The following is a 10,731-nucleotide window of genomic DNA, read 5'->3' on the forward strand; positions in this document are numbered from 1 at the left end:
TCCCACCTTTTTCCATCCTTGAGCCGGTTGTAACAAAGAGGAAAAAGAGAAGAAACATTCTAGAAAGAAACTAGTGAAATGAACAGAACCAAATAAGAGTAGAAAAAGAAACGGGAAGGCAATACTGAAGACACCAGGGAGACCTGACAGTGATGAAAAGAGGGAAGCAGGAGATGAATGGGGTCAGAAAGAAAGAAAGAAAGAAAGAAAGAAAGAAAGAAAGAAAGAAATTTTACTTTAGAAAATGAAAAGGACACAAGAGATAAAAAAAAGAAAAGAAAATTGATCCCCAAAACAACAAATTACACAATGACTGAAATTAAAAGCAGAGAGAGAGTCAGAAGAGTGCAACATGTAATATCTGTAAAAATAAAATAATAAAACATAGACCAGCGATCTGATCTGTCAGCTGTTTTTGTCACAGAGGTTTAACAGTTCCTGTCTGCAGACACAGACTGATGTCCATGGGTTGTCAATCAATTAGCTCATACATCTGAACAATACTGTATAATGTCAGAGTGATGTCGAGCTTCACTCAGTAAAAATCTGTTGCATTATTTGGTTAAAATTCACTAAATTCAACGAAGTATAAATTGAGTTTTATGTTGTGGGGATCAGCCGTAGCGACGTCATGGAGGTTGCAGCAAACCTCAGGTGTGTCACGGTTCAGTGACCTGGTCAGTGAGTGCATGGCTGACCGGTTTCAGTTTATTTATTCTAATTCATTGCTTTCTACTGTTTCTTTCTACTGGCTCATAATGTGTACATGAAACTGTCTTGGCTCCGTGTCAGTGAATGTGTTTGACATGTTGTGGTTGGAGCTGCCAACCTCCTGGAGCCATGAAAGTAAAATTATACTGAATATACAGTGTGAGGTCGATGACCTGTGTCCTGGTACGTCTCAATACAAGTTCAACAGATGTTGTTATTGAGGGTTAGGGTTATTGGAACAAATCACATCATTGTATTAATGGAAGTAGCATGCTACAAGTACGCTAACATGCTGAAGTTCCTTCAGCTGAAAGTACAACTGAGCCAAAGGAAAGCTTAGACAGACCTAAACCACCGCTGAATACAGGTCTACAGGTGAATGTACCTACCTGACCGAGTCACAGGTGTGTGGGTTAGTTTTAGTGTCAGAGGTTAGTGGTTAGTTTTAATGGTTTGTGTTAGTGGTTATTCACTTGGAAAATTAAACAAGGTATAAATTGTGTTTAATAGGGTTAGGGTTTGTGGTTAGTATTGTTAGCGTGAGTGTTAGCGTTAGCGTTAGTTAGGGTTGCCACTCGTCCTGTAAAATATGGAATTGTCCCATTTTTTACACTTAAATATTGCGTCCTGTTTCTTTCTTCTTTCATCTGTTGAAAGCTATCTATATAGCTTATTTCTAAAAACATTGTTAATAAAGCCCTTCAAACTTTAAGTATGAATCTTAATACTTTACTGAAACAATTTTTTAAGTTATGATTTACCACAACTAGTGCCCCACACCACCCTCGGGCCAGTGGCGATTGAGCCCCTGTGGAGTTGTGCACCCACTGGGGGGACGTCCTTTATTTTTCTGCATGGAAGGTAGCAACGCTGGTGTTAGTGGTAGTGGTAGTTTTATTGTTTGTGGGTCTGTCAGGTTCAGAGAGTCCATGTTAGCTGAGGCTGCTGCCAGGAAAGTACAGAGTTTCACTTTGAAAGTAAACCAGAGGTAAATGTTCCACTTTGGCCTGTGTTGAACTGAGCCTTGTCTGATCCATCAGTGTCAAATAAGAGCATGAACACACTGCTGCCATCAGACTGTGCTGCCTCTTTCTAGGCAGAAATCTGTCAGACTTTCCCTGGAGAACAGTGCCAGCTGTGGGTGAGGGTCACACCAGGTTTCACCACTGATTTATGAAGAGATTTTTTATATTAAGGAACATTTAGTTGTTTGAGTAATTATATGTTATAAATATGTCTTTGATCAGGGTGCTGTGGCTGTGACCAGTGCTTGGTCACGTAATGTTGGCTAAAGATGAGCTGACTCTGCCATCATTGTAAATCCCTGGGACTAGTGACCAGAGCCAGAACACCAAAAAAAACTTGGCTGGAAACTTAGAAGTGACGACTTTGAGCTCAAATACAATGAGTGGGGCTTTAGAAACTGCTCTCCTTTTTAGCGAAACTGTGTCCTGCTAGGCAGAAACCATTGGGGGCTGTAATCGGGCTCCAGCAGGCATGCTCCATAGCATCCGCCAACACTGTCTGTCGACAAGGAGAGGTGGTGTCAGCTTTTAGGGGGAAAGGAAAGAAAACGGTGCTCGACTGAGCATCAGCGAAGCAGAAAGACTTTTATATAAGAGTCACAGGAGGGTGAGAAAGTGAAACCTGAGGGATTGGAATTTTATTTCTTCATGAGATCACCGTCACTAACCACTGAACCTCATGGCTCCAAAATGAAAGTGTCCAAGCCACTCGGACTTTCACTGCTGTTTAATGCTCTGTCTTTTCTACCACTGAACACACATCCATCACCTCGTCTTATAGACCACATGAAAAGACAGTCATGGTTTTATCTAGAGTTATAGGTCGATAAATTTTATAGGCTCTGGAATAGTGTTTGTCACACCCACATTTGTCTTTGTTTCGAAAATGTCTACTTGATGTACCTTTGTTTTATTATTACCACCACCTGCAGTGAAGCAGGCAGTTTCATTCTGAATTCAACATGTAACCCTGTTAAGAATCCTTACTCATAAAATAAACAATGAATAATTTATGGGTTAAAAAGGTTCATATTTGGTTAAAACTGTTATTAAAAGTGTATTAAAAATGTGAAATGAATAATTCATAAAGTTTAAAATAGTTTGATAGAAGAGTAAGATGTAATAAATAAGATTAAAATGATACAAATGTACTTTGTTAAATATTTCATTTTATTTTGAAGTAATTCATGGCGACATCGGAAGTACAGATTGAGAAGAACTGTGATCTAAGGTCATTGGTTTGGTTAAGGTGTGATTGACAGGTTGAGACCGGAAGTGTGAGCATGTGTTTTTGGGGAAAACTTGACAGGGAAAAAAAGCGGGACGACGACAAGAAAAAAGCACAGCGGACACGCATGGCCGCGAGTGTGAAAGTCTACAGAGATAACAGTTAAGTGTAGTTTTCAGTGTCCAAGAGATTGTCTGCTCGACTCTCGGAACCCGGATATAGAAGCTACTGCTGTTTAGTGTACAGCTTGAGAAGTTTCAGCTCGGAACTTCTATCGAAGCTGCACTGTTGTTAGCTTAGCCCAGCTACTGAGCTAACTCGTAGTGTGTTGTTAGCATTCGCTATCAAAGCGAACGGACTTAGCCGTGAGGAGCTAAACCAGCTTCTGCTATCGGCTGTGCCTGTGGTCTCAGCGCGGGAGCACGAGGGTTCGGATCGGCCGCTGCCAGTGCGTGTGACGCGTCATCGTTGGAGGCTGCCTGTGCGTGTGACGCGTCATCGTTGGAGGCTGCCAGTGCGTGTGACGCGTCATCGTTGGAGGCTGCTTGTGCGTGTGACGCGTCATCGTTGGAGGCTGCCTGTGCGTGTGACGCGTCATCGTTGGAGGCTGCCAGTGCGTGTGACGCGTCATCGTTGGAGGCTGCCAGTGCGTGTGACGCGTCATCGGTGGGGGCTGCCAGTGCGTGTGACGCGTCATCGGTGGAGGCTGCCAGTGCGTGTGACGCGTCAACGTTGGAGGCTGCCTGTGCGTGTGACGCGTCATCGGTGGAGGCTGCCAGTGCGTGTGACGCGTCATCGGTGGAGGCTGCCTGTGCGTGTGACGCGTCATCGTTGGAGGCTGCCAGTGTGTGTGTGACGCGTCATCGGTGGAGGCTGCCTGTGCGTGTGACGCGTCATCGTTGGAGGCTGCCAGTGTGTGTGTGACGCGTCATCGTTGGAGGCTGCCTGTGCGTGTGACGCGTCATCGTTGGAAGCTGCCTGTGCGTGTGACGCGTCATCGTTGGAAGCTGCCTGTGCGTGTGACGCGTCATCGTTGGAGGCTGCCAGTGTGTGTGTGACGCGTCATCGTTGGAGGCTGCCTGAGCGTGTGACGCGTCATCGTTGGAAGCTGCCTGTGCGTGTGACGCGTCATCGTTGGAGGCTGCCTGTGCGTGTGACGCGTCATCGTTGGAGGCTGCCAGTGTGTGTGTGACGCGTCATCGTTGGAGGCTGCCTGAGCGTGTGACGCGTCATCGTTGGAAGCTGCCTGAGCGTGTGACGCGTCATCGTTGGAGGCTGCCTGTGCGTGTGACGCGTCATCGTTGGAGGCTGCCTGTGCGTGTGACTCGTCGTCGGTGGGCGTCGTGCCGGGCTGCCAGGGACGCTCCATCACCTGCACAGCGGCCTGTCTTCAATCCACCTGCAGTGTCGCCTTCAGGACTCGGACCAGGTAAACTGCTGTTCTCTGGATTGGAGGTAACACTTTTCCTTTACTGTTCCTGGATCGTTGGGAATAAAGTTGGATTTCCTCGCACTCAAAAGTCACCGTATCAGGCCTGCAACGGGGTTATTTTTTGTTTTGCCGGCTGTGTGTATGTGTGTGTGTGTGAGTGTGTGTGTGTGTGTGTGTGTGTGTGTGTGTGTGTGTGTGTGGGCCCACTGAGTTGTGTTTGAGTTTACTACTGAAAGTAACTAAAATCTAAATATTTGGGATTTGAATGTAATTTGAGTAACGTGAAAGTAACTTTGCATCTTAAAAGGTCTTTTTGAAACTTAAAGAGTAGTGTTGTTGAAACTTAAAGGAGTAGGTTATACATTTATTTTTTCATTTCATGATCTAGCCTAGGTGTTGTGATTAAAAAAAAAAGAAGACAACAAAGAATTTACTATAACCATATTCTTAGTTAAAATGTTGGTGGTTTGTTTAATGCATTTAAAAATTGAAGTAAATCATTGATTTGTTTATTTTTCTAAAAGAGTCTTGTGATATTTCCTTCGCTAGAGTTAAAATTGAGCATAGTGACTGCTTAAGGTGAGTTATCATTTAACTATTGTTATTTGGAGAGTGTGAAGCAACACAAAATAATTCAAAGTTATTATATTTCATGTTTTAAGAGACAGACAGGTAAAAAAAACACTTTATTCAGAGTTCTAAGATTAAAAGGGTGAATTCATCTAGGTGTATCAGTTGATTGTGTATTAAAAAACGAAATCCAAATTACTTCAGAGAAATTACTTACTAAAATACAATAAATGAACCCAGAAGCCTGCCCTTAGTAAAAGGTCTATTGAGGGGAGTGCTACACACATACAAGTGATTTACAGTGCATCCGGAAAGTATTCACACCCCTTCACTTTCCCCACATTTTGTTATGTTACAGACTTATTGCAAAATGGATTAAATTCCTTTTTTTTCTCTCATAAATCTACACAATACCCCATAATGACAAAGCAAAGAAGGTTTTTTAATGCGACGGTAACAGCGCTAATGATGCTCATAACCTGTTATTTCTTCTATTCATTAAAATCCAGTTTCTATCTGCTGTCACCTGCTGCAGAAACATCCCATTTCCTTCCAGAGAATATTAAAGTTTCATCTTATTTAAAAAGTAGCTTCTTTTCCAAAATCTGTCTGGACTGATATAAATGTATAAATATAAATGTATTTGTGTGGAGGAATGAAAGAGACGGATTAGGGAACAAAAAGCTTGTAGCAACATATGCTATCTACACACACACACACACACACACACACACACACACACACACACACACACACACACACACACACACACACACTTCTTTGTCGCGCCTGATCTGAAACACCAGTCAAATTTTTTTTTACAGGCTTGGTGATTATTTTGATAAGTCTTAATGATGATGGATTGACTGGGATTTAATGGAAAGAAATTTAATGTCTCATGAATTTTGAGGTGGCACCTTGTTTTTCCTTGTTTCAGAGGGTTTGAAAACCATTATGCAGTGAGGGTTACACAGTACATTAAACAGGCCACCTTTAAAGGAACAGGGCTGCTGTTTATCATCACCATATGAAAAGAAATGTTAGAAATTTTCAAGATGCTCAGTGTTTGATTTGAAGTGTGTGTGAAACCAGTGGCAAGTTAAGCTTTGAAAAATGTGATACGCAACCTGGAAAAATATTATTTCAGTCAATCCACTTCAGTTGTTAGTTTTGGAAATGTGGCTTCCAAAGGACTAAAGGTTAGCAGGTGACATCAGTGCTCATTAATTAACAACACAGCCAGTGCTGGTAGCAGACTGTATAACAGAGGAATGAATTAACTTTATTTATACAGCACCTTTCATGCACACACACAACACAGCTCCAAGTGAAGATTTAAATTCATACATTTGTGCATGTATATAATATAATTTATTGATGGAGAAATGAATGTTTCTGCTCTGATGGTGATATATGTATTAATATATGTAATGGAAATGTATTGAGAATTATCATTGTTAAAGAACAAATGCCCCCAGAAGTAAAAATTAAAAACAGCCACAAAGGGTTAAACAACAGAAAGGTTTGAAACTGATTCCTGTTGGATATTGATCTATTGATCTAGAAAAAGTGTCTTGAAACATTTGCACTGTGTGTTTAACCACTGGAGGAGTGATACCAGAGTCTGACTCTCACCTGAACCTAAAAACTATTCTAACTTTAACGTTCTAGAAATACAAGAGCACATGCACACACCACGACCACCCATGTCCTCTCCTAAAATTTATTAGAGCTAAACATTAACACACAACGCGTCAGTCAGCACCCACGAGGCTGCAGTCACGCCCCCACACACACACACACACACACACACACACACACACACACACACACACACACACAGTCTCCTGCTCCACTTCGACAGTGATGATGGATGGAGGGAATCAACAAATAAACATCTGGCACCGTGATCTGTGGGTCAAGAGGTCACACACCATGGCCAATGACTGTGTGTGTGTGTGTGTGTGTGTGTGTGTGTGCGTGCGGGTGTGTCTGTGTGTGCGTGTGTGTGTGTGTGTGTGTCTGTGTGTGTGTATGTGTGTATGTGTGTGTGTGTGTGTGTGTGTGTGTGTATGTGTGTGTGTGACTGTGTGTGTGTGTGTATGTGTGTGTGTGTGTCTGTGTGTGCGTGTGTGTGTGTCTGTGTATGTGTGTGCGGGTGTGTGTGTGTGTGTGTGTGTGTGTGTGTGTGTGCGTGCGTGTGTGTGTGTATGTATGTGTGTGTGTGTGTGGGTGTTAATGAGACCATCATACTGATCAGCCACATTAAGGGGTCGTAACCTCTGTTGCAGGGTTGTGACCTTGACGTGCTGCAGGAACCAGACAACAATCATCAGTGTGTCCTCCCAGAGCCGACGTACACGACCAGGCTGTTTGTTTTAATGATCTGTTCTGGTAAGCATTGATGAGTGACAGGGACGAGCCACTAGGAGGAGAGTGTGAGGCAAGTAGAGAAAACTATACAACGATGTATTTTATGCTTGATGCTGTAGATTTATCTGAAGAATAAGTGAGATGTGGATGATTTAAAGGAGGGAGAGGAGGGGGAAGACAGGATTTAACTCAGGATAAAGCTCTGTGTGTGTGTGTGTGTGTGTGTGTGTGTGTGTGTGTGTGTGTGTGTGTGTGTGTGTGTGTTGTGTGGGTAGGTGTGTGGCAGTAAATCAATAAAGAAGATCTCCCACCACAGACACAGCCCAGGTGGTTTCTGGGAAAAAATAATGGAGTAAATTATAACTTAAATATTACCTCTGAGAACAAAGGGAGAGGCGGTCAACACAGTTTTGCATTGTGGGTAGACACTTATAGCAGCGGTGCACAATAATACCAATAGAATAAAATATAATAATAATCATAAATTAGGTAATATTAAGGTTAACCCCAGCCCTGACTAACCCTAACCCTGACTAACCCCAGCCCTGACTAACCCTAGCCCTCCTGCTGCAGACACATCCAGTCTTTTATGACTTCCTCATTTCAGTGTCCTGGAGTCAGCTGTGTTTCATCCTGGTCTGGGAGTGTTTAGTGTCCAGTGGTCAGAGGCCAAGTCACAGCTTAATCAGCACAAACAGGAGTCCTGTGTGTGTGTGTGTGTGTGTGTGTGTGTGTGTGTGTGTGTGTGTGTGTGTGTGTGTGTGTGTGTGTGTGTGTGTGTGTGTGTGTGTGTGTGTGTGTGTGTGTGTGTGTGTGTGTGTGTGTGTGTGTGTGTTCACTGCTAAGGTCAGGCTCTAATCAGTTAAAATTGAGAGTCGGGCGCATAAAAGTCCTTTAGGAGGCTGCATGGTGTGTGTGTGTGTGTGTGTGTGTGTGTGTGTGTACCTGTATGCACCCCAGGTACACCCCTACCCCCACCCCACCACACACACACTCCCTCCTCTCCTTCTTTCCTTCCCTCGGTCATTGTCTCCTTCTCTCTCCACTTGTTCATCCTCTGTCTTTCACCTTGTTCTTTCCCTTTTCAATCAATTATTCTTTCTCTTTCTTTTCCCCCCTTTACCTCCTTTCTCCTTTGTCTTTCTCTTTTCCTTTTAATTCACTTTCCTCATCCTTTCTTCCTCCTTATCCTTTATCTCCTTTTTATCTCTCCCTCTTTGTCTCACCTGTCTTCTGTTCTTTGCCCTCTCCATTCCTCTCTCTCCTGTTTTACTTCCTCTCTGTTGTTTCGTTCCGTTTTTCTCCCCCCATCTTTCCTCTGCTTAAATAATCATCCAGCTGAAGACAGTTCATGTTGCACAGCAAAGGAATATTTTCTCTGGGGAAATGAATCTTTTCTCCTTTCTCTTCCTTCCTATGAATCTCCATTTATCATGTGTTTTAAATTCACCTCTGTCATTACATCGTGTTTTTATTATTTTAGATGCCAAATTCCAACTCTGCAATTCTCAATAAAGACAGTGTGGTAGCATAATGTTTGCATCAAACAGGAAGTACCGGAGGGAATGGAGTGTCATTAGTTCTGCTGGTGTTTGGTCATAAACCAAAACAATAAACTCAGATTTTGACTGACTGATGATGCTGGAGAAAAGTCATGTCATTATTATCATTATTATTGCTGCATATGAAGCATTTAGACAAAATCAAGCTCTCACCTGCTCCTGGAACGGAGTTACAATTTCTTCTCTGATTTCCTCAACTTGGAAAATATAGGAAAGAATTATGACCAGTGTGTTTGTATTGGGATTTCTTACATTTTATGACCCATCCCTCACAGCATATAAAGTTCTTGAAAAGCCCAATAATCCATGGAGGAAAGAGATGGAGGCCATTGAACCTACACATATGAACATTAGGAGAATAAACTGGTAGAATGAAGAATCACTGTTGGCTTGTTAGAGTTCCTGCTCCATCTGTTATGGTCCCAGGGTTTTTTAGTTTTTTGGACTTTTTTGGACTTTCTTGATGATTTAGTTTTCTGTGTTTTGGGTTTCTATTCTGGGTTTAGAGTATTTTTGGTTTGAGTATTTCTGGTTTGGGTATTTCTAGTGTCTAGTTTAGTCTTCCCTGTCTTGTGCTCTGTTTCCCCGTGCACTTCCTGTTTTATTTTGTAATTTGTTTCCTTGTGTGTCTCAGTGTTTTGCTTCCTGTCTTGGTCTTGTTTCTGTGTGGTGATTGTCTGCCCCGCCCTAATGTTTCACCTGTGTTCAATCACCCTTGTCGGTTCGTCTGTTGATCTCTGGGTTTGTCATCATGGCTTTCTTGGAGGCGCCTCGGTCCTCTCGGCCAGCACCCTCGTCGGTCTGCAGGCCCCTTTGCACGCTGGCTGACCCCCTCTCTGACTCTGACGAGTCCCCTTTCAAGGGAACTCGTCTGGCTATTTTCAGGGGATTTCGTGGAGGCCACGGAAGGCGAGGTAATCATGGCTCCCGTCGCCATGGAGAAGCTCGGCCTTGGCCCCAGCCCCAGGTTCCTCGCTTCCAGCCAAAGCCCCAGCTACCCCAATTCCTGGATCCCTCCCTGGCTCCTGAATTGGGTGGGCTGGACAAAGTCAATCCTGCTCCTCGTGTCCTGTCGGCGGCCCAGCTGACTCCTGCCTCTGGTACCCAGTCGGCTCCTGCTCGCCCTCCAGAGGGGCGACGCCATCCTCCGGCTCGACCTCCGGAGAGACCCCGTCTTCGCCGCCGGTCTCCAGAACGGCTCCGTCCGTTTGCCCGGCCTCCAGGTCGCCCCACTGAACTGCCCAGCCTGTACATAAAGCCTCCGAGCCGTCCACCTGAGTTGCCCTGTTTTGTCCCTTGTCCCGCCCTGGGGTCGTCTGGAAGCCGTCCCTTAAGGGGGGGGGGGTACTGTCATGGTCTCAGCCTGGAGGCTCCAGGGTTTTGGTAGTTCTAATTATGCAAAGCTCATTCAAGCTTTTTGAAAAACATTGGACTGAAACCTGAAGGAGAACCAAACAGTTGTTTTTTATGATTATAAAGATCTAATCTTCATTCGTGTGTTTTACTCGGAGATAGTCCAGAACAGAGTCATGATTCATATTAATGTCAAATCAAAGCTTTTCCTGCCATAACAAGTCAAACTGTTTATTGTTTGAAAGGATTTATTACAGTAACTGGCTCAAGACTGTATGTAGGGGAATTCAATTTCCTATAATTACTATTGGCTGCTGTTCACTTCAAGTGATGTAGCCTCGCTTTAAGTTGTAATTTGAGAGTTATTCGTGGTAACCATGGTAACCAATGAGGGCCAGTAAAAGTCCAGTACACCACTGTTCTCGAGTCACTTTGTCCTTTACTGTGTCTCTACTCATGTCAGCTCCATCATCTGGG

General features: G+C 43.7%; 1 long non-coding RNA gene across 1 annotated transcript in view; it reads left to right on the forward strand.

The window, feature by feature from the left end:
* Positions 1–2,937: 2,937 nt before the first annotated feature.
* Positions 2,938–10,731, forward strand: part of LOC130174208 (uncharacterized) — a 9,247-nt gene continuing 1,453 nt past the window's right edge. The window contains exons 1-2 of the long non-coding RNA XR_008828555.1: positions 2,938–4,393; positions 7,258–10,731. The exon at positions 7,258–10,731 is cut by the window's right edge and continues 1,453 nt beyond it. This is a non-coding gene — a long non-coding RNA (uncharacterized LOC130174208). The remainder of the gene's footprint in view (positions 4,394–7,257) is intronic.

Source organism: Seriola aureovittata, chromosome 9, assembly GCF_021018895.1.
Source record: "Seriola aureovittata isolate HTS-2021-v1 ecotype China chromosome 9, ASM2101889v1, whole genome shotgun sequence".
NCBI classification, from domain to species: Eukaryota; Metazoa; Chordata; class Actinopteri; order Carangiformes; family Carangidae; genus Seriola; species Seriola aureovittata.